The following is a 27,080-nucleotide window of genomic DNA, read 5'->3' as shown; positions in this document are numbered from 1 at the left end:
TTTATGATAATATTTATTTATTTAGCAGTAATAGAGTTTACTGTAGGTAGATTTAAAATTTTTTTGTTATTACTGCTTTGCCTATCACTAAAGTAAACCTTATGACGATTTCGATAGTCAACATATTTAAAAATTATATATCCGTAAATGTTTGATGAAAACAATGAAAAATGGGTGGAATGGCATATTTTATATATTAGAATATATATTTTATTAGCTTTTGTGGTGTTTAAAAAGATGTTTGAAATGGGTTGTCGTTTTTAATTGGAAATCAGAAAAAATATTGAATACCTACAGAAATTCGTACATATTTAATGGCCTAATCTTTTTTACATTTAATTGTTGCATATGAGTTTTGATTGGTTGGATGATTTAAACTATTTATTATTTTGTTTTGCTACCTTAATATATAATTCTATAATGCATGAAATAATATCCATTCATACTGCGTATTGTAGATAAAAGAAGCGCAGACTTTATTTTTTTATAAAATCAAAATAGTACATAAAAAATTCAATTTATTAGTGCATGGAATAGAAAGATATATTATACGCGTACAAACTATAAACGCCTTTGTTGTTAAAAGGAATCGTGCCAAATCTCTTGACTTTACTTAAAAAGTTTGTTTTGTGAGAGATTGTTTTTGTCTTTTACGTATCCTCACTCACCATAGCAACACATTATAATATTTTCGACCACAGACGTTTTAATAGAAAATACATATTACGAGGTATTTTAAGTTTGAACGTAGTACCTACCTACAAAGTAACAATATTTGAAAAATGTAACCACTGCGAACTTAATATCTAATTAGTAATTACATTTCATACTTTGAAGTTTTTTTTTTGTACATTTTAATTGAAAAATTAATGACAACCAATTGATCAAATAATTTCCTTGATTTTAGTTGGATAAACAAAATTAGTAAAAATATTGCATAAATTGGATAATATTTCGAATTGACTTTTTTTATTTTGCAGTTCATATATTGTTGAGTATAAAGTGTGTTTGCTGTGACATACAGAAATTGTGGCAGTTGCTAGTTTTTCTAGGTTTAAGAAAACTATTTTTACTGATAATAATAATAAACCCCATTTGGTCGATACACATTTATCATTAACCAGTTACAAATTGTATTCAAGGGATTTTTAAATTAAGCATAAGATTGTAATTTCAATAATTGTCTATAATAATAATCCATGTGAAAAACAAATATCACCATTCACAAGTATGATTAAGTTAATTTTCAGTAATTCAAATATAATTTCGCTTGAATTAATATTTATCAATTTTTTAATTTAATTTTATTAATTTATATTTATTTCTTTAATATGATGGATTCCGTGTAAGTAAAAAAAGATTCTTTAATAAGCTATTTTGTGAATTATAATATGACGCATTAGAGATTTAAATCCTTCAAACTATTTTTTACTATTTTTTTTTTATATGGTCTTTTAATTTGTATTTTCTTGTTTTTAGCCAACTAAACATTTCAATGCCCCACTGAGCTATCGGTGTTTTACTCACTAATATTTTTTTTACCGTACCTAAATTAGACTTTAAAAGTACAATATAAAATATCTGATCGAGTTAAAGTAGTTCTTGTGTTTTATTGAATTACTATTTTAACTTTACGTAGTAAGACATATCAAAATATGGCTCCAAAACCTATAGAAGTTCTCCAAAAACGATTAAGGTTAATACGCTTAATTTCGAGTAGTAGTTTCTTAATTCTTTGTTCATTCGAAATCAGTGATATATGATCTGCTCTGGATTGCAACGTTAGTCGTGCTCGGGGGCAACATCAAGGGAACAGTTGTTAAAAAGCGCGTACGGCATACCAATACACGGCTAATAATAATTAATTTTTTTTTGGCCAGCTGCAGCGGGGGCTTTTATCGGGTCGTTTATAACGTCCCGCTCGTCGTTTTCCTCACCGACTTTCACGATATAAACTCCTATAAAGACATAAAGGTTTTAGCCTTTCTCAGGCCAAGACGGTGTGATATGAATTCGTAAGCAGAGCCCGAGAAGGGTCGATCTAGTCCGACCGACCGTAAAATTCCGGTTGAGATTTATTGTCTGTGGCCTGCGCTGTTTTCGTTCGAATTCTTAAGGAGTTTTTTTTTTTTTTTTTGTTCACTTCATTGTTTTCCCCATCGTACGTTAAAAACAAATCCTGTGATGAATTTTGCCAGGACGGTAGTTTTTTCCTTTAATTGTGCGTTTGGTTACTATTTGCTTTGGAATTTTCCACATTAGAGTATCGGGAAAAACTTTTACGCTGGCGCCACAAGATGAATTCGAGCCGCAATCGTAGTCTCACTTCACATTCGACGCTCCTTCTTCTACAATATGATGGTACTTCAGAGAGCCTCAACTGACTTAGTCTAATGGATAATTTGGAAGGGTGAAATGTTTAAATTAACAAAATTAAGAGGTCCACTAAGACATACTATACGTTCAAATAATACAATAAAATGTTCTGTGGAAATGTCGAAAATATATTTATTTTATGTTACTTGTTCTATTCTTTATACTTTTCTACAGTTGTAAACTTACTATGTAATATTATTCTCTGAAACATTACGTTTAAGATATTTCGTTAATAGTGTTAAGACATGAAGTATTATTCTGAAAAAAATTCAGATTTATTTCTTTCTTATCATTTATATGAGTTTTATTCTATTCTATCTTTAATTTTTAATTCATAAATCGTATTTGATATCTTTTTATAATCTAATCAGAATATAAAATAATTCTCATAATAAATAATAATATTGACTAGCTCCAATCGCAATAAAGATTAATATTGATGGCAAATATTGCAGTTACCTGATACCTACTATATCTATGTAGTTCATGGTTTTATATAACTCTTGCCATTAGGTAATTTGTAGGGTTTTTGTTTATTTTAATTCAATTATTTTTAAAAGGAACTATTCTGTGAAACATTTTAAAGAGTTTGGCCAGTAGGTCAGCTTGACATTATTATTAATTGTAATGTTCATAACCATTTATGCTATGGTACGTATATTGAAAAATATCATAAATCACGTGAGTACCATAGAGGAAGTATTTAAAATAAAATGTATTGTACTTGCAAATAAATGTATACACATGAATTAGAGAAAAACAACTTTAATAACAATAATAAATTAATAATCACTAATGTAATGTATAATATATGACTTACATAATTGCATAAAATATACTTATCTAGTGTAATGAATGTGATTTAATACATACTGTTTGGTTTGAAATCAGAATGTCATTTTAAATATTAATAAAATCTATTTAGGTAATAATATTCATCTTATATGTATTTTAGTAGATGTTAGAACAAAAATACAACGAAGCAATGTTGTGTTTGTACACCTCTACGCCTACCACTGTCGTGGTAAATATAATATTATGAACTATACCAAAATTATTTATTTTATGAAAACCATAAAATATAATTTACAGTTAGCGTAAATGTATTATTATCAATTGCCTTTAATTTCGATTTTTTTTTTTTTAATCAATGACTTCTTAAGAACTTAAATTGATAAATGTTGACTAACTAGTCACAATATACTTTAGGTTTCACTCAAAACCCCAATACAATATAATGTGCAATCTGCAGCACACTATTCCTGATAACCTCCATGTATGTTGACTCAAAATACGCTAGTGCATTGACCTCCTAAATTTACGAGAGTGATAAATAAATAAATTCTATCCTAAAGGTCCCAATATAAGACTTCTATAGTTTTCTCATCTTGTAGTTTTTTCTTATTTGTTATTAATTATTAGTAATGTGCGTAAACACATCATAAACACTCTTTATGGCTGAAATACAGATTGTATGTTATTCCAATAATACAATTTAAAAAACATTATTTTTGGTATTAACAAAACCTATTTGGGTATAACCTCTAGCATATTAAATGCTTTGTAAAATATTTTGTTCAATAGTGTTAACCGTACAAGAATAAAATTAATTAAAAAAAAAAAAACCTTATCTTGGAAGAGGAAAATTGAACAAAAATATACTTAACTAGATATCTTATATCAAAAAAAACATTTAAACTTCGAGTAGCTATACCGTTGGATATTTGGATATGATCTATCATAGTAGCTGTTTATTTACTTTATCTTCTTACAATTGATCTTACAGATAATAATTGTGACATGGGACCTTTTTTTTATCTTTAAAATATTTACAAACTGTCTGTTTACCAATTTAGAACTGTTTTTGGTTATAGTTTCATAAAACCGTATCTGTGCAGTAAAAATCTAGACGATGTTTCTAGAAATTTCTCGACTCCTCGAGTCAACGTTGTAGTTGTCTGTTCGTTACTACCGATCGAGTGTTGTTCCGGTGCTGTATCAACAGTTCTTCTCTTCAGTGCTTCAATACTCAAGTGTCTCCGTTCAGTTCGACATATATAAGTCCCCTGCAGTGACTTTTAGCAGTTTCTGGTTTTCGTCTGGTTTTTTTGTTACATCTATAATACCTCAGAGGTATGGGAATCATGCGTCTCCAAGGACCATCGCGAGAATTTGTCAATGAAGCGTGTCACAGAAGAGAAAAAAATTACTCAGTTTTTCTCATACTGTGTTACAACCACAACAGTGATCATGTGCCTTTGTCTATAGACATTACTCCTTGACCTCTGCTATTCGTTAAAAACTCAAATTTTTTTTTTTTTAAATACACAATTTAAATATTGTCTTAAACATTTTCTCTATAAGTAATATTTGATAATATTCAAGATTTCACGTCATAAAAAATGGGCTTTTAGAAATACGAATTATTAAAAATTTTAGCTCGATTTTCGGTGTTTGAACAATTTTACACGTATTCCGTGCCACTTCTCGGGCTACTGCGCAGCCGCGTAGGATTAGGTACTATACGGATCGCAAGTCGTTTATTTCTTGCATTTGAACGGCAGATCGCCATGGCAAATATAACGTCCACGTATACATACCATAAATAGTGAGTAGCTGGGGGAGGGGGGGGGAATAATAAAAACTAAACGAATGGTTCGTTTGGCCGAAACGTGTATGAACGGTCCAATGATGTTTATTCAGGACAATAAAAAACAATAGTTCGGCCGACGGTAATATCAGGAGAAGAGGGGAGATACGATTCTAATATTTCGGGCTTGAAGTGTCTTTCTAAACGTCGATAAAGGGCAAACGGTATCTCGCCTGCGATCCCTGTTATTCCCCCGTATTACAACCTTTATTGTGTTAGCAAATAACACTTACACTCAAAGACACTGACGACATCTGTGCGAAGTGCTCAACATAAAATCTAGAGAATTGCAAAAAAAAAAAAATAAATTGCCAAATTGTCTTATTCTGCTTCTTCGAAATTCGATATTTATATTTTGGAAAATAATACTCTTCACACTATAAATAAGTACTTTTAAAAAAAATCCCAACTATTGGATTATACACAATTCATTATATTAGTTAATTTCGTTCATACTAGTAACACGATACTGAAAACAATTTTTAAAATATTGAATAACACTACAACTTTAAATTTGAATTTGTATTATGAGCGCCTAGTATTGAGCTTGCATATTAAACAAAAAATAGTTTGATGCCAAATTAAAACTGATATGATAAACATTGTAAAATATATTTGATAGTTATTTTAAGTTAGGTTATATTATTCAATAACATTTATAAACGTAATTTTGATTTCAACATATATCAAATAGACCTTGAAAAATATATAATCAAGTAATAAATTAGTAAATATTAAAAAAATATATGGACAATATTAACGGATTTAACTATATTATTAGTGTTGATTGTAAAAATAAAGGGGGGGGGGAAATTGCATGTCACTGTTTACAACAACACATTACAATAATAATATAGCAAAGTAAAAATTGAACATCAAATAATATATTAAATACGTATTATTATTTATTTCGTAATTTAAACTATCAGATAAACACACACACACACACACACACACACACACACACACACACACACACACACACACACACACAAACGACTCATAAAACGCAAACTTTTACCAAATCGTATAAATTTCGCACGCGTCCGTTTTCGATCCGATCGTTTTCGCTTCGAATCTTTTTTTTTTCACGGCAGTGGTGATTTATGTACGTCGGGTTTTACGCCACACCCCGTTGACGACGGCGTTTATTATATTATTTTTGTCGCTCCCGATTTTTTTTTCTAGCCTCGCAGTACACGGCTTGTAATAAATCCGATTTTTTTTTAATTCGAAATCATTTGTTCTCCGCTTTATTTTCCATTAAGCCGTCACACTCGGGCGGCTGACGGTCGAACCACGCCGAGGAGGGTGGTGGACGTGACTGCGGGCGGGAATCGACTACGATGACCATTTATATACATATATATAGAACTACTGTATCGGGTACACGCCATACACGTGAATTGTGTTGACACCGGTAGTAGTGACTTGGGGGGGGGGGGACAGGTCGCGGTGCAGTTTCCGGGTGAATACCTGTGCGAGGGCGAGTGAGTACAAGCGAAAATCGGTCGGTCGTGTTTCGGGATCGACGAGATTACTGTTAAACGCCATGCGACCGATTGGTGGGCCGCGGTCGGATGGGGGCGAAGTGTAACTGCCGTCATTCGGTCCGGGCCAAGTCCAGTCTGCATTGTACATTTTGCACTGTACCTACTACAGTTGTTTTACAACACGTGTCTGTGCTGCTCCGACAACAATATCGTGATTACGCCGATTGTCGTCGTTGTCCTGCGAGTGACTCACTTATAATATGTGCACGTTGTATGACTAATGTTAGTATTATTAGGTAAATCAAAGTGTGCACACCCGCTTCAAGTAATCATATTTTATACTTCATGGTCTATTACATGTCGTTTTAGATTGTGAGCGGAGCGATGAATGTATTGTTTTACAATGCTGTGTGTTTTTATATTTAATTATTCCTCTTTTTTTTGAGTCTGTCCTCACGGTTTCTTGAAGTTGAAGTGCTTCGATTTTCTTCAACACCAACTTTTGTGGTAAGAAAGTGAATATAGTAGTTGCATTCGGTAGGTCAAAATGTAAAAACGGGAATTTTTACGGAAATCCGATTTTCGACGAAATCGATTTTGGTTTTGAATGCAACTCTAAAAAAAATATCGTAGATACGTAAAACGTTAATATCAACAAAACAATAAAATATTTTGAATGGTGTTGAACTATCTATAGGCACATGAAATTTTCGATCAAACATTTTTCGATCGGCCCAATAACTTGCTGTGGAAATTAAAAAAAAAAGTTGAGCTAAATCCATTGTAATTTTTAAAGAGCGTTAAAACTTAGAATTCTGTCAAAATTCGTAAAAATTACAAAAATTAGCAAATTATATTTGGTTTGAAATTCATAAAAAATTTATTTTTATATCTAACATTTAAAAATTTATTTCTAGATTCCTTACAAGTTTGTCTACCTTTATCAAAAAAAAAAATATATCTACCGCTTCGTAGAAGTCTCCGCTCAGAATTGTTTTCCGTTTAATATGATATCATTGAATTCAAATTGAACACCATCCATTACAGCGATCTCATAGAAACCTTATGTATAGCAGAGCGTCATCCACTTACTCCCTCTTTAAAATACGTATTTGTAATAGATCATACGTACTTTATACCTAAGTACTACATTGACACTTCGAACATTTCTATGTACCACTTGACCAAATACCATTTTTTCTGCTTATCAGAAAAAAATTATGTTTTTTTACATGTATAAAATTTTGTTTTATTAGGAACTTCAAATATAAGAATTTGAGGCTAAACAAAAAGAAAACGAAATAACGTGCACAATTATTATTTATATTAATATTAATAATATCAAATAAACCATATAATATAATATAATGTGTGAATAATGAATCCATTTCAATTTATTTATCAGAGGAAGTTTTCTTCACATGCTTACGGGCTTAGAAAAGCTGTTTATCAATAATTATCATCAGGCACTTAATTTAATAATTATATTTAGATGTTTAAATACAAATTGACTCATGAACATTATCACTTGTCCCGGTTATATTTTTTTTTTCAAGAATTAATACAAATTGAAATGTTATAAATCAATGTATACATTATTTATCAAACAGCTTTAAGTCTAATCTCAGATTTGTAACATGAATCGTATTTTCTATATTTCTCAGTAGTTAATACTTGCGTATTAAAAATATCGTGTTGAATGTATAATATTATTATATATACTCGTTCATTCTTTTTTGATTTGTTTTATATTATATATTTATTCATGTAATCCAGGAATATATATTAAATATGTTCAAATTGTGTTTATCTGTATATGTACGTGTTTTGAAGTATTATTATAGGTATTAAAAAAAAAATAATAATTACGTATTTACATTTAAAACTGCGTACAGCTGTTGAGCCGTTGAATTTCGATACGTACCTACTCGAAGGTATAACATTGAATAGGTTAGGTATATTAGTTGATTTTCCCCGACGAGCATTCGTGCATAAATTTATGCATTACTCGTAATCATTAATTTTTGAGTACCGGAGTGGAAACATAATGCGTATAGCCAAATACATATTGAAAACCTCTGTGCGTAGGTAATATTATTGTACGTCGATGTTAATTTCCAATTACTTTTTTGGAAGTATACATTTTGTGAAAAGGTTATATTATGTTATAAGTTCACGCAAGGGATATCAGCTACCTACAATTAACCATATAAATATTGTTTTACATTTTATAGAGCTGAATATTATAAAATACTTGACAAGTCAAAATGTCATAAATTATCAATTTCTGTTAAGTATTGATGATAATATTTTTAACTTCTGGATGCAGGAGTCAGACAAAGAAGAATATTATATACATAAAAGGACTGCAGCAGGAGGGTACCTATACTTACGAGGACAGACTTGATGGGACATATCCTGTAATATATATGTATAATGTATATAGTATTATATATTATTATTTATATATATATATGTATAATAGTATATAATATATATTGTATACCACACAAATATAGGAACCCACTCGCCACCTCACTCGTTAACCATACTTTTTGTATGCTCATTGGTGACATTTGCATTCTGTTAAACGTCGACCACGGCTTTAATGGACTAGCCCAAGAAATTAATATAATATTACACACCCATAGACGCGCATTTCACGCCATCGCGAACCAGCGTCGTCCGCAAGGCGCAAATATAGACTTACCGCGTTTTATACCATTTGTTCGATACCCATCAAATGCGTCTTCCGTTGAATTTGACGAGGGTTGTACATTTTTTTTTTTTAATCGAAAAATACCATTTAAAAGACGATTGGGAAGTATTGAACACATCCCGTGTGCGTGCCTTAGACGAGCAGTCTGCGCATAGACACGGCGAATTTCGTCTACCAATATTTCTGGTCACTGCATTCTGCTGTTGTACCTAAACGGTTTTCTCACAGTTCTCTACTATAAAAATGGTTTTAGTAGGATTATACTGAGTATCGTATTGGAATTATTAATTTATTGATAACGCTCGTTATTAGGTACTTTATCATTATCAAAACGATTTTTAATTGATTACTTCAAGAAAATAATATTAAGATACATAATTTTGTATTAGATCAGTTTTGTATCTGGTATCTATGAAAAATTCGTAAAAAATGATAAACATATTAAATCAAATACGAACTTTCCACGCCCAAATATAGTGACTTAGTTGATTGAAATACTTATTATAGATAGTTCTAATAATTAAAAATAAACAAAACTAATATTCAATAAAATATAATAAATTGAATAGTTCGAACAAACTGGTTATTATAATAGAACACTATAATAGGTATGTTATATATTATTTCATTTGATAATATATGAATTATGAGTTAGGTAAAGGCTTTAATAAATATATTCAAATTTTCGTTATCAATTATACAATGCATCTAATTATTCAGCATATTATATAATTATTCAAAATAAATACATTTGAATTGCCATTTTTAATTATGCAATGCATACAATTATTCAGCCTACTTGTGATATAATTTAATTTATTCCAAATAATAGTGTACATGTACATGTTAATACTTATACTATTATAAATGTGTTGATGTCTGATGTAAATAAATGTGTTTTTACAAATAATAATAATTATTCTAAAAATGTTATACATGTCATATTACAATTATGCATAATACAATATACATAATATTTACTTTATATTGTCTGAAAGGATGGAATATAAGAATAATTTATGAACAATAATTTTGTGAAGTAGTACATTTAAATAGATAGAAATATATTAAAGTTTGTTTAGCAACAAATATAAAGAAAACTAAAGTGATAATCGAATACTTTACAACGTATTTATCATACAAATTGTTGAGTTGACATATCATGAAAAAAAAATAGGAATATCAATTGAAGTATGTTAAACAAAAGCATATGATTAATATATTTTCCTTATCTTCAACTTTACTTTACTCAAACAAAATATTAGTAGGTATCACAAATTAAGAATAAAAGTGCTCAAGTGCCAATACAATACTAGATAAACAAAACAAAAGAAAATGTAAAAGTAGATAAATAGTATTCATGAAACAAAAAGTTGAAGTACTTAATGGAAAACGTGTTGGTTAATTTTAATGTGAAATAATTTGAATAATTCTATTACCAATTAAATATATGCTGACAATTTTGAGCTTAAATTGTGTTGTGTAGTAATTTTATGTATGGGCACGATTACATAATCTATTTATCAAATCGCACGTATTGGCTATGATTTTAATTTATCTTAAAAATAATTAATAGTTACCTTATATACTATTTATTATTATATTAAAATTGTGTTTAGTTGATTTGGTAGGTACTATATTTTTTTACCATTATCTAAAGTATAAGCCTTAAAAAAATATTGATCAAGACAGACGGAAAGTGCGGGAGAGAAAGGGAGTGAGAGAACCCGATCCAAAGCTTTTAAAGCGCGTCACACCAATCATGGTATTCCAATTACATTAAAAAAAAACGGTATTTGATAACGTTTTCAGCATCGAAATGCCTGACGGGTTTGTGTTTGATATGAAAAGACAACTTTCAAATTAATTCAAATACATGGTTGTATACCATGAATTTTAAATTAGCAAAATGTCACCAAAAAAAATAGAAATGGATAATGGCCCATCAGCGGCCATTTGATTGAACTTTAAACAGGGATATACAAACAACAACGAAAATCGATTAAATAATAATTATTTTATAAGTATTTATTTATAGACAGTTTAAGATGATCATCACACACGGGTACTTATGATTAAGATACGCTAAAATAATACGCAAACCTTCTCAATGTTATTTAAAACTTTTATAAATATTTCAAAGAATCTTTAAATTAAAATTATCTTATTTTCTTGCATATATAGTTGTGATATTCTTGTAATTTAGAATGAAATGTCTACAGTTGCCAAAGATTATATAATTTTTGCTAAAGCAGACATTGAAATTAAAAAAAAAATTAATTAGTAACATTTTTTGTTTGTTTGATTTTAAAAACTTGTGTTAAACATTAAAAAATTAATAACAATACAATTAAAGGTTTTCAGAGTATATTATGATGGATTAGAAATACATTTGACAGTTATAAATTATGTTGTTAATTTTATTTTGTTTTTAATTTCCAGCATTGTTTAAACTTTCAAGGGGATAAAAATATTTAAATAAATAATTACAAACAAAGATGGTGTCTTTCAGACTATATTATTAAGTATATTTTATGGTTTATTTGTATTACTATTAAACAAATTATTTTAATAAACGTTATGCTATCTATCATTTCCGAAATAAATGTTTTTTATATAATCTTAATAAAAATAATTATTAGCAAAATATGTACATGTATATGAATATTTTATATCACACATTGTTGTTATTCACTTTTGAGTCGATACTGAAAACCAGGAAACAACAGAATGACAATAGCTTCAAAATAATCTGTAAACTTAAATGTGTACCTATATAAAATAAAATATCATACGTACAAATTGTAATTCCCGAACAAAAAATATTTTTGGATAACAAAAAAATAATAAAAATAATTTAAAAACTGTCATTCTCAACACTATATACGTTTATTTAATATTTTTAAATAGTTATAGTAACGATTTATGAGAAACCTATTATTTAATTTTCAAACTTTTTGAACAAGTAAAATTATTGTTATACCTATCGATATTTATAGAAAAAAAAAATAAAAACAATCGAGGACAATGTAATCGAAGGCGGTCTAACTATTTGTTTGGTAACCAAGTTCACCAAACATGTATTGTAATAATTACATTATTATTTTAAAATGTATGTATGTATATATTTAAAAAACTTATCGTTATTTAAAATAAATAACATACAAAAAATTCATTTTTTTAAAATAATATTTTATATATCTTATTTTTTATTTGCTAACAATCGATAATTTCTTGGAATTCCTCTAAACAAAATGTAAAACGTCAAATGTGTAAATATATGGTGAATAATTTGAGTACTTATGTACTGACTACAGTAATTCGTTTTTTAGATATAATAAAATAAGAAAATCAATTTTGTTTTAGACACTAAACAGGATAACTACTGTGCTTGAAAATTCCCGTTTTTCTTAATGGTTTATTGTTTTCCAATCATTTTAAAAGTAGGTACTTACTAGGAATCTTACATTTTTGCCATTTAAAAGTACCAACTAAGTCCAATATTGTACAAGAAACCACCCACAGAAAGTTAAGTTTCAAAGTTTTTTTTCTATTTTTAATCATGACGTACACATGCACAAAAAACATATATCATTTAAGATATCTAAAATAGAATTAGTTTTAACAAAATAGTAATTAAATTAACTGAAATTAAAATTAGAGAAACAAATAAGACGTTTTCGAAAAATATTAGAAATTAGTGGTATGATGAAAACTTAAGCGCTTCAGCCTTTATTGTCTTCAGGAAAACTTTCAAGACATTAATCTTGACATGAGGTCTTTTGAAAACTGGATCGAGCACGACGGCAACGATGAATAATAATAACAATAACGTTAATAATAATAATAATAATAATAATAATAATGATAAACATTAAACACGGACAAACCGGATTAGCATATATGGACGAACATCCTGGACCATTATTTTCTGTTGTTCGTTTACGATGAAAGTACAGGAAGAATAGACAAAGGCGACCAAGCGTGTTATAAGTCTTTAGATATGAATACGGCGTAGTAATACATAACAGCCAGTATATAGACTGCGCTTCTTCTCCTCGCTACATAAGTGTTACTTTGAAAAGGCGACAAACCTTGACAAGAATACCGAAAGTTTGGACATCGCAGGCCAAAGTTTTGTCCCCCCCCTCCCCCACGAATAAGTACAGTATGCACAAACAAGTAACAACGATAAAGTCCCAAGACACTGTAACATGTAAAAATCAATTACTGTTGGATCATTGCGACTTGGGTAGTTATATTTATATAATTTTAATTTTTTATAAGGCGACAAATAAAATACTATCTAAGAAATGTTCTAGGCATGTATACGCACTATACTTTACTTTCTCAGAATTTTTTCTCGGACAGATCTAACAATAGTGACAATTATTGTTTCCGCCGGGTTATTCAGGCGATTAATACAAAACGAATGTCGTTTTTATGTGAATAATAAATAAAGATACCGAGCAAACAGAGGAAAAAAGACACTAAAGGAACCGGAAAACCTGTCCCTATTTATTTAATTAATTAAAGAAAACACGAAGAAGGAATGTGGCTGAGCATTTCCAATTGCTACGTTACCTAACCTAACCGGAGAGAATTATACTGAAACAAATGTATTTATGGATATTTATTAGTTCTGAGGTACCAGGCAAATTATAATAACGATTTTCAAGAATAATATTCGGAGAATTAATTAATTATATAAATATAATTTGAACTGATTACTGTGTTCAAATATAAACATTATAGTTATTTTTTTCGAGAAAAAAGTCGATTATGAGAATTTTAAGTGCTTGTTATTTTTCGTTTTTACGATCTGATTAAAATATTCAGTGTGATTGGTCCGGTAAGAAAATATCACATCGCTCGCCGTATCATTAAAAAATACCATTTTGTTTTTTGTCCTGGCATTTAAATGATTTAAACGAGATAACTAACGTTTTATAATTATAAAATGTTATCACAGTTCAGTGTAACGTGCATTTATTAGTAAAATGTCTAAAAGTCACAAGTTAAATTTTGCTGCCCTATGGAAGCCGTTACAGACAATTTTAAATTATATTTACGAGTTATTATAATTTAATAATAAAAGTATAAAAAGTTTGTATCTGCTAAAAGTAAAATTAATGACTTACGCCACATGGTGGAATAGCTCATTTTTCAAATTCATTTCTACTAAGTATATAAAATACAGAGTGATCCATTTAACGTAAAACACTCGAAAATTATTTGTTTTTTAATTTTTTTTTTACATAATTTGATATCGTTAATAAACAACACTTTCCTAAACGATTCTATCATTTTAATTTTTTTACTTTTTTAATGACATCGTGCATTTTTAACTTGTCAATCCAAAGAAGAATATTTTATGAAGTACTTCGATGCATAAAAATCAAATTTTGGACTTGTAGTTTCTGAGTATTAAAAGTTAAAATGAAAGGAGTGGAGTAGTATATAGGTGTATAGGCAGCAGTTTAGTAGTATTGTTCACACAGATTCTCCTCTGCTGTCGGTTTAAACTGAAAAAAAGGTGTGTACCCTGCAAAATGTCGGTACACTTCTCAGCTCATCTAAAGGTTAAATATTTACCAAAAATAATTTCTTATGTATCGTGTTTAAATCGTATACAATTTTTATACCGTTATGATGATATTAGAATTAAAATAATTGTAAAATGTATAATTGCATTATGTATTATTCGTATATAAAGTAAAATACTGGTCCAATCAGGGATAGGGATCAATGGTAGATACTATAGTAAATATCTACTATACCTAACACTTTTATAAAATATTTCATTTGTACATACGTTTTATTGAATAGATGATGTTCAAACATGAGAAGACTATACTGAATTACACAAATTTATATTTACTTGTATGTACGTCTAGAAAGTTTGAGAACTCTAAATTTGCTGCACGAATTGCATAATATTATAATAATATAACGCAACTCATTACCATAAGAACTATTCACTAAATTAAATGTTATTAAGTTAAAAATAATCTTTAGATTTTTGATACAGGCTTATTTTTTGTAAACCAATTTCAACTTATTCTGTTCGTATCTTTCGAGTTAAACAATTTATTATTTTTTAAAAAATATTTAAAATAAAATAAAGATAATATCCGTTTATATGCAGTGGAAACCAAACTATTGAATCTCGCCTTTTTGTTGTTGAAAATATATCTATGTCACGTCCTTTTAATGATTTTTTTTTTTTTAAATAGTGATAAACAAAACAATTTCTAGTGAAAGTGTGAAAGTTGAATACATATTTTTATTATAACATTTGTAGAATGATATCTAACATTTTGAATAAATTCTTGTCCAAAACTTTTAAAACCAATTCAGGATGAATCTAATTTCTTTTATTTTATATTTCGGAATATCCAATCACAATATTCAACTCAATAGCGTCAAAGGTTTGCTTCGCCGTGTTTCGAAATATCAAACAATGACTTCAGATGACATAATGTTAAGCACTGCTTTAATTAATTCATTTTGAATAACAATAATTTTCCTACAGTTTCTCGTACTTTTTGTTTTATTCATCTCCAAAAAACATAGTTGATTAAGGCCATTAGTAACGATTTGATTTCTTGGAACTTTTGATTAAATAATTACATGATTACATTGGATGTGGTCGTTAAAGAAGAATACATACACTTTGAGAAAAAATAAAAATTATGAATACAATATTAGACCTCATACATTTAAGAAAATAATATATATTATTAGATTTTGTAGAGTAAATTGTTGATTTTTATAAATTGTATGGTTGTTTTGTAGTTCATCGATTTCGGTCCAAGAGAATTGTCTAAGTCTCCATATATTTATTTATTTAGTCTTTCGATTTGATACTTCCTGCACTCAGTTACAACGGCGTATTTGAGGGTTGCAGAAAGATATCCACCCATCACTAGGATTGTTTTGCTAGATTATACATTGATTTATTTTAAATCTGTTATCACTAGTTAGCGAACATAATATACAATATTATTATAAGGAATTCAATGGCAGTACCACTGAGAATAAATATTACCACAGTTTGTACCAAGAAAGTAACATTCTTATAATTATTTATCATCACTGGTGACTTTGTACTAAAGGAATGTAGGATTCACATTGAGGAGGTTTTTCTTCGGCACTAAGGAATTCGTGGATTATACGTAAAAAAAATAGATTTGAAGGCCCTTTATAGTAATTTTTTCCCTTTTTTTTTCTCGTTCTTTATAAATACGGAAAATTAGTAATATTAATACATATTTTTTGATTATACTAACATACTTAAATGCGTAATATAAATATAATATTAATTAGAGTTCAAATAACTGAAGTTACATAATATTATACACGTCATAACGATTTGTTAGTGTTTATAAAATCAAACAAAGAAACTGTCTTTTAAAAATTGACAAATCAAAATACTAGATCCAAAAAAATGAAAGGTCAATTTTACTAAAAAAAAAAAAAATGATCAATGAAACTACCTATATGTATAAAATATATTAGTAATATATTTTTTTATTATTATTAACTGTTAGATGCAACAACTTCAAGGTTATTAAGGCGTTACATTAACATACATACTTAGTAATATTATAAAGTTGATTGGTTGGGGATTGTAAAGTTAATAGTTTTTTTCTATTTACATAAACATAGTAGGACATATACATCATTATAATAATAAAATTTAGATTGTGAAGATATTCTCACGATAATCATTTTCTAAGTAAATTTTAAAGTTTTAGATTCCAATCGGGTGATGCATGTATTGATTTTAAAATGATGAGTGTTCTTATTGTTTTTGTGTGTGTGTGTCTTAAGACACTTTTGAACTTTTTCTAGTAGAAAAAATATTGTTATCGTTAACTTTTATAGTTTGATGGAGGTTTCTGCATCTAGATTATATTATGAAGAGACAATTTAAAAAATACTCAGTACTTATACCTCCTATAATAATCGGAAAAAAATAAAAGAATATTTTTGAACATTTTAATACTATTATTAAACTCATAATTATTTGGTAACTTGGTTCCCAAAAAGTTAGTCCTTTTTCGCTAAAACCAACTTTGATTTATTTTGGTATTTTTTCTATACATTTCGAAAAAAACCATTTTCGATCCCTTGAAAAGCTTAAGAGTATAATAAAGCGTTTCTAAGAGTTGCTAATACTGGAATTAAAAAAAAAATTGAGCTTAAATTCACAGTATATGTTTAGAATTGTGTTAAGATAGAATTCTGACAATTCCTAATAGTTGCATATTATTTTGTAATTAAAAATTTCTAAAAAATGTTATATTCATACTATGATTTAAAAATATAATACAAAGTTCCTCATAAGTTGTTATTACTGGAATTAAAAAAAAATTAACCGTAATTCCACAAATATTTTTTTACGATCATCTGAAGTTTAAATTGTGTTAAAGTTGAACATTCCCAATTTAAATAACGATTTTTATCAAACGGTTTCTTTTTTAAACATACGATTTGTAACTATAGTAACTACTAATAATCTTTATTAAAATCGTTTAACGAGAACTAAAATAGTGTCTTACAAACATAAATCAGCTACCCATGTATTATAATTTAGAGTTTGAAATAATAACGTCACTTGAGTGACAAAGCGGATCGATATCTTATATTATTAAATCATCCTCTAGTGCATGTACCATAATATCTTAATGATAATTAATTAATTAAATTCATATCTCGCTAAACACGAATAACTTACTATTCACATTTACTTCACTCAAATCTCAGTATCTAGGTAGGTACCTAGTATAATGCTTACATGGATAGATGGCTGTTCATTTAGCACAACATTATACTGTACAGATATATCTATATTATGCTACATTTTAACTTAATTGATTCACATAACACTTGTTCACTGTCAAAAATACCACACCAGTCTTGAATTGTAGGGAAACAAATGTCGATTATAATAAAAAAATAATATTATATGATAACAGATCGAATAAAACGTTTTTTTATAATTATGTGGTCTTTATAATGATAAAAATATTACTAATCTGTTTTACAAATACATTCGTAGGCCATCATGTTATTAGGTTATCGTAGGTTACGATATAAGACGGCCAGGGGATAGTACCTTGATTATAATAATATAACTTTATGCCCTGAAGAAACACATTCTCGGCACATTGCCAAAAAGCTTGCATAAACAAATTCTCTTTGACAATTCTACAGTGACACACATTGGTAGACAGTCGTACAGAATAACATTATTTCACGACACGCATGTTTAATGCTTTCCATAGATTTTCATAGTGTAACATACATTTAGCCTCAGTGGTTGGTTATCGAATATTTAACCTAAATAAACACATTGTTTTGTGATTTTAATTTTTGTATTGCGTTTTTTTTAATTTGAAATGGTCCGGCAGATAATACAAACTAAGAGTGGGTATATAATTTAAAACATTTTATTTTATGTAAACATTTATGTAAATAATCCAGAACACAATAGCTATATGCATCATAGCTCATATAGTTTAATATGTTGATTAGGTATCTGAAAAGTGGTGTCTTAACGGCATTATTCATAGAATTCACGGATATGACAACCCTCGTGTTAGTACTTTCTTTGAAAGTAAATGGAACAAAGGTTGCTTAAAAAAAATAAACTAAAGCTAAATAATTTCGTTTTTGAGTTCTCATTACAGACGTTTACAAAGTAAAAACGACACAGCGTGTATGTTTATTTGAAGGGAAATAATATACATGCTGTGTATGAAATGTTTTTAATATCAAAAAAAAAAAAATGATACTGGGGTCCCAAGTTAATCTGAATAGGTCCCTATAGCTTTTCAGAATGATGAGCCGAAAATATTGAAAATTAAACCATATATAACCCTGTGCTTGAGACGGTAAGAGTGTAAGACCAAAGAGATATACAAAATCCCTTGACGATATGATAGAGTCCTATCTTAATGCAAATACATAACTGTTTAGAGTAGTTCGTCTGTCAAGTTTTATAATCATACCAACACGAATAGTCTGGTACACCATGGGCGGCCATATAATAATATGGAAATGTGTGGTCTAAATGTTTGACGCTTGTGTCTTTGAACTTTAGGAAGATTAAAAAGTTGGAAACTTGAATTTTGGAAATATAATCAGGTACATAGGTTTAATGTAAGATAATCTTACCTAATTATCTGTTTCATTATTAATTACCTAATAGATACCTAATTATCTATTTCATCCATTCCTTGAACAAAGTATTATGTATAAAAATGTGTCATAATCATAGATATTTTTACAAAAATTTCGTTTAAAATCTTTGATTCTAAATTGAAATTCTAGTTTGGAAATGTAACATAATATAACTTTATAATATGTAGAATTTGTGTAAACAATCTACTCACAATATTACTATTGAATTTATACAAAATATATAGAGTAAATTTTATTTTGGATAATGTCCATTTTTCATAAAAATCTTTTGCAAGGAAAACACTCACAAGTACAATTATTATAAGATTATTAAACAATACATAATTTATTATAATTTTTGTAAGTTATACATTTTTCAGTGAATAATATTATACAGGAGCTTTGTCATGCAACTAAATTTAAATAAACTAAACTAATTATGGCCGACCAAGATTTATTAGGTTTCTCGGATACGCGGACAGGATACGACTGTGTATTATATAAGTACCTAATACTTTTACTAACTACAATAATAATAATAATAATACTCTTGCAGCAGTTGTAACAATTATTCTCGTTAATGATATTCATATAGCATCTTACATTTCATCATCATATTATAATTTATGCATTAAAAATGGTTCAGAATAATAATTAAGAACGTATAAAGCAACAGTACATCATTCCCATTTTACTGACGATGATCATAATATGTCCCAAAAATTATACGATTTAATTCAATACTATAGCATTGTACATAATTCGAGTTGTTCGTGCGTCAAATAAAGGTAGGTAGTTACTAAAATTTGGAATTTAATAATAACATGTCATCTAGTTGTTTTATGTCCATTTTACAATAGCACTATGTGTCTTTTAATTAATTGTATTAGGTAATACAAATTAACAAAAATGACACAAATTAAAAACAAAACTTAAGTATAATATTATTCTATTGGTATACATTTTAGTTGATATATAAAAAATAGTTACATATTTCCTTGACTATATTTATTGATAATATGTATGTAAGCTATGGTAAAAATGTTATCTAGTCCTTTCGTCATCTTCTGGTATACATATGTAAAAATGTAAGGTTAGGTTAAACTTAAGGCATGCTTTGTTTATGATGTAATATTATTTAGTGGGTACAGTTCTTTTAAAAGATTATTTTGTAACACAAGGAAAAAATATTTCAAGTTTTTGTTTCAGTTTCCTTTTTCAAATCAGACAATTTAAATTCAAAACAGATGTTTGTGCTTGTAATTAGATCTTGTTCTTAGATAACTTTATACGAAGAAAGTTTACATTTCATATTTTTTCTCACCTTTCTTCTCTTTTTTTTTGTTATCAAAACATTATTGTCATTGTTCAATGGAAAGTTTCCTGAAACTTTTCAGCTTTGGGGCATTGTCTTGGGCGTGTGTAATTAATGTCTAGGGAATATCAATAATTTCCCAACCATATCTTGGATAGGTGAAAAAGCAACTGTATAACCTTGCAGTATGAGTGATGACGGTGATTAAAATATGTCTTTCGATTTGAAAAAAAAGATAATAATTTATCTTCAGATTTCTGTACAATGGCAATGTAAAAATTAATCAGTATTTCTATACCATAGTATGATTATTATACTAAAATATTGACGAAAAACAATAACATACTTGACATAATAATATAATAAGCAATTCTTTAATATCTAGAAATGTAAAATGTAAATCGAAATACTGTGATCTTAAACATAAATGTTAAAGTTTTTTATTTTCTATACAGTGTATACAATGTGATCAACTTAATGAATTTTTAAAATTAAATATTACCATTTGATTTAATACTTTAGCTCATAGAGTGGTTTCCATGGTAAAATTGTTTCATATTTATACTTAATTCTACTGACTAGTAGTTACTGCTATTACTACTACTACTTATTCTACTTGTTTTCTTAGTAAATAATTATACAATAACAACAATTGTTTTTCATGATAAATATTGTTCATATAGTCTCCGAGTTTAAGTTGTTTTATGATTAAAACCTTAGAAAAGAAATACCATCATCCTTTTTTAATTATATTCATATTATAAAATTTTATATTTCACGATAAAAATTAAATTAAAAATATTGTGCGTGGTATCATATTATATTCAATGACAATATGTTGAAATCTACTTATGTTTTTGTGATTCATTTAAAAAAAAAATTGACAAACGTTTTTAATCACTAAAATTGTGAAACATTTTGTGTTGTATTTGTCACCGTACATATAATATTTGCAAAAGATTCGTTGTAGTGTTATCAGATATTATTAACGAACATACCTCATAATATTGTAAGGTATACGGTTTATTATGAGGACCTATCTATGATTTCAAGGTGCGACGGACCAGCTGTTATTATTGTTGAGATTTGCATACCTCCTTGGCGAAGGCTTAAAATCGCGTTTAAAATAGTATTGTACCGTTTCCGCATACGCATACAATTTATCGTCGTTCATAACTTAGTGTCATCCCCGGTGTTTTTCGTTTGATTATCAAATGCCCAAATTTATGGCGGTTATTCGGACAGTCCGCGATTGGAAGACGAACGGCTTCGAAGTAATAAACAATATAACAATAACATCACGACCGCGCGGTTTATATACATTGCTATCGTGATATATTATATTATATTTATACAGATAAAACTCATTATTCATATCCGAATGGGTTTGTACGTAGAAACGAACTAGGTCGATGTGCATTAATAATAATATGGTTGTATTCTGCAGTGCGCATAATGCGTCGCGCACGATTATTGCTATACCGATTCCATGTTTCTCACGTCCTATCGACTATCGCATACACGCGTTATGCCATTTTATTATTATTTTTTCAAGTCCGCGAACATCGCGTTTTTACAAAGCGTTTTTGGCGTCCGTAATTTATTATCGCCGCAAACGTAGGCCGACGCCGTGAACAAGATTCAATTTTTTTATTTATTTTTTTTTTTTTATCATTATTCGAAGAACGAAAATGACGACGTTATCAGTGACGCGATAACGCAGAAAACGTAATATAGGTAGATAATGCGAAGGGAACGGCGACCCACCCCTCACACCGCATCAAAACCGCAGGTACATTACGCGGTGTAGTAATTATTAATTCACGGGTAGTACCTATTATACTATGCATTCTCTTGTACATATATTATACAATAATATAGTCTTCGGTACGCGTTATGACACGTGTTCACGAGATAATATTATAATGTTTGTAAGTTATAACCATAATATATTATAATTTATAACTATTAAAATATTATAAAGCTGCACCGAAATAGACAGACGTCGTACCCGATGAGACGAATGTCTGATTATTATTATAACCAACTCTTCGTGCCGGTAGCTTATTAGTTTGAGCTCGAAAAGATAACAATTCGCAAAGGCGGACAATTTCGAATTAGTTTCTAGGAAATTTTAATCCACGGAAACAGTGTCTCATATCGTTTCCGCTCGATTCATCCGATGTATAAATAATAATGTATAATGTATACGTAGTATAAAAACAACCATCTTATTAATAAATCGTATTCCCGTCCCCCCTCTTGAGTCATGACCACCCTTAATTCATCCACAGTGATTGTTTACGCATGTAACCATCTAAGTCGTCAGGAAGTCGACAACTTCTTTCAATATATAGGTACCCGCACAATAATCTTTTATATACGGACAGTACCGTCATATCACACATTTTTATATCGATTACGGCTTTCGGTAGGTCATTTAACTACGCTTCGATTTTAATATTTGCTAATAAGATTTGTGAGATTTGTGCAGCAGCAGCACCCGCTAACAAATAATAGAGATTTAAGGTAATGAAAGGATCTAACCTTTATACGCTCAAAATAAATCAGACTCAGTGTCGAAAATAAAAAATAAAAATACGAAAAAGTAAGTTCAACTGTGTGTTTCGAATACTTTCAACTAAAAAAATAAAAATTATGAAAACTTGAAACTGTTATGAATAACTGTTACTTGAATACTATTATTTCATCTTATTATATTACCTATTATATAATATGATGATGATAGAAATATACTAAGATTTTATATGATAGAAAAATATCTAAGTACTTACTTACTACTTTACTACTCAAATACTTAACGCTAAATAAAAACATTGTAAATTATTATATTTTATTATTATTTTCGTATATCAGTGTAATTAAATATTTCATTTTAGGAATTTAATATTTTCGCCAGTCGAAAGCATTTATTGAACTATTTCACTTCGAAAAATATTTATAAAATATGTTTTAATTATTCTCTATTTTCATTGATACTTTTCCCCATATAAAGCATGCAACAAAAATATTATTTTCATACATATGTCACGGATTAGTTTATCCTCAAAACAAATAATTTAAAACATTTCTTGTTTATATTTTTAACACTGGCTGATTGACATTTTTGTATCCAAGCTCCAGTGTTCTAGTACACAACTGCCTTTGATTATGTCAGAGTTTTCATTTTTATTTGAAGTACTTTCATAAAACGACTACTCGGAAATAACATATAAAATTGCAGCAAACAAAATATAACATAACTTTAAAATCAACAACAATTTCAGGGTTACCGTTAAGGTATATGCCGGGTAGTAGACTCCCCGCAAAGAACCGATTCTCAGAAGGAAATATAGTACCTACAATATTATGTTCGTACAGATAGTATATTTGAGTATCTCTTCGGGTTGAAATTTTAGTCATTATATGGTATACCTAGGTATTCACTTGAGTACTGAAATGTATTATAGTTTTTAATGAATACAATATTATATTTCATCAACGGCAAATAATGCAAGTAAAATTTAGTTATCAAACAGTAAAATTGCGAGTAACGCGATGAATAACATTTTATATTCGTCAATATTTTAATGTCCTCGAATAATATTATACTGTCCTTCATTATACTTTGTATAAATATGAGCATTTTTTTTAAAATTTTGTATACACTTACAACTGCAAAATTCTTAGTTGAAATTGTTTTATCATATATATATTTATTTATTTATTTATGTCCCATTTAGACGACGAACCGTAGTAGGTACTTACATATATTGTCGAAGAGATGTTGTGCAAAGCGAGAAGAGCACATATTATATACTCGTATATATAATATGTTATAATATTATAATAAATGAAAAAAAAACCTGGGTGGTGATTTATTTTTTTTTCCTCGATGCGCTGATTGCACACTCCAACGTCACAGAGTGTGGTAAAAAAATTAGCTTTTTCCCGGGGTTTTTGGACCACCGGAATTTATTGCGAGCAAATCCCTACCCGGCCCGTGTCTCCGCGTGCGGTCGTTAACAACAGGCAATTTCGGGCATACATTTAAGTAATGCCACTTTATCTAAATATATCTGTGCGCGCCGATGGTTTTTTGCACTCTCTCTATTCTTTGTGCCAAATGCTAGTTTCTTGACGGGTTTTCCCGGCTGACCATTAAAAGCCGCACCTGCTGACCGTAGGTTTCCTCTGAATTTAAAAAATGGCTGCTCGAGAACAAAAATGTTGGTCTATTATTTGTGCAACTTGACGTCTCCGAAGTAAAAACATGTGTGCATCAGCATTAGATGCGTCGAGTTTGTTCGTTAGTTGATTGTTATGACTATTATGCATTGTTCTATAATATTATTATGACAAGTATACTGTTTCAATCTCTTCAAAAATCCAAATAATTTGAAATTGTATTTTGTTCTGCCAGAAAAAAATTCAATAATACGGGAACAACAATAATTTTAATTAAAAAATAAATTGTATTTCACATCAACACTATTCGTCCGTGCTATAATTGTGCATGTAACAAACCATAGGTGATTATTATCAGTTATTTAACACCAAAATGTATTTATTTTCGTGATTTATCTTGTAAATAATATTGGAAGTTAAAATAAACGAAGTGGATTGACAAAAATACATATTATACATAGTATACTTATGGCATCTCTTTATTCATCACTGTCATGCATATTACATTTGAATAATCACAAATCCTTCGATGGTTCAATGTCGATATTTGAGTTTTTTTAATAGTGATGCCAAAGTTTAAGCAGGCCAGTTATTATATTGAATCATTAGGACAATTTTTACTCAATATAATAAATGTGTGTAATTTATTCAGTTGCTGTATGCGTGTAGAGTTGAAGTGTTATGCTGTGTTCAATACTTTAATGAATTGAAATTATTAATTAATAACCTTTTTTCACCTTTTGGTATCCATATAATTTTAAGCATAATATTATATAATTATGTACATTTAACCAGTATAATTAATTATATTATATTCTATATACAAACATTTGACATTGCATAATACATTAATTTAGTATAAAAAGCAGATATTACTATCTAAATTAGTATCTTACATTGAAAACGAATGTCATTAGATACCTAGGTAATTATATAATAATAATATTTCAATATAAATTTAAATTGAATTAGAATATTATCAATAGTATGTAAATCAAAACCATAGGTACGTTTAAACTTTCATTTAAGTAAATCAATTTACTGCTTCGTTCAAGTATATTTTGTTAGTGTTTTCTTCTTCTATAGTTTTTATGATCATAAAAACCATCGAACGCCTATCATCCTCTAAGGATTTAAGATGAGATTTTTCTCTATTCGCAATGAAACAAATCTTTCATTAGACGTACTGTCAAGATTAGTTTTAATACATTTTGAGTACCTCCTGTGTTTCTGAAAATGATTTTGGAAGTTGTTTGAGTGGATAAATACTCCTTAAATATAATGATAAATCTAATTATTTATAAATATACTTAAAAAATCTAAAAATCAGAATTTGTACTTTCTGGCTTACAGTGGTCGAGTAGATCACTGTAATGAATGTGTTCAATTTGAATTGAATAATATAAAATCATTGTATACCTACGAAAAAAACGATCCTCAGTGAATATGCTTTGTCAGTCTCTGTTAATAAGTACGTTTTATAATACCATTGCTATATAAAAGTAATTTATTTTACTGTAATAATACATATAGAATAAATTAGCTAGATCAAATTATTTTTTTCTAAAAAATGCATTTCAAAATGACATTGTATTTATAAATTATTAGCTGATCCTGTGCAATTTGTAAAAAGGCCAACTCAATTTGAGACTCGATGGTAATAATGCGAGCAGTATATTATGCCTACCTGCTGTGTATTATTGAAATAATTGCCTTGGTAGGCAATGTGCGAAAATTAAATTGTAGCATGCTTATACCTGATCTGCCCGATGAACCACTGTCGTAATAATCGAATAATCATATTACATATAGAATATAGATATAACCTAAATTGTATCTCTTCTATCGACTATTGCGTTCTATGTAAAGATAGGGTATTTAGGGCTATAAATAAAATCGAACAGAATAAAAACTATACAAAAATTATCACTTCACAAAATTTAAACTTTACTTTATATAGTGAAACATAATATTCAATACACGACATATTTCTCCATTTTGATCCATTTTTTTGGTGTTAGCCGGGGGCCCCATTTTAACGATTAATTATGTCATAGGTTAGGTCTATATATTATGTCTATAGGCAATTTTATAAGCTAAAGCTTGCTGTAGCTTTTTTAATTCGAAAAAACATTACGGAACTCAAAA

At 28.5% G+C, this 27,080-nt stretch overlaps 1 protein-coding gene across 1 annotated transcript in view; it reads left to right on the top strand.

Moving 5' to 3' along the window:
- Nucleotides 1-27,080, top strand: part of LOC111033002 (neuroligin-4, X-linked-like) — a 318,532-nt gene that overhangs the window by 211,490 nt on the left and 79,962 nt on the right. The window lies entirely within an intron of this gene.

Source organism: Myzus persicae, unplaced genomic scaffold (genome assembly GCF_001856785.1).
Source record: "Myzus persicae strain clone G006 unplaced genomic scaffold, MPER_G0061.0, whole genome shotgun sequence".
NCBI lineage: Eukaryota > Metazoa > Arthropoda > Insecta > Hemiptera > Aphididae > Myzus > Myzus persicae.
This window is presented reverse-complemented; position numbering and strand designations above follow the sequence as displayed.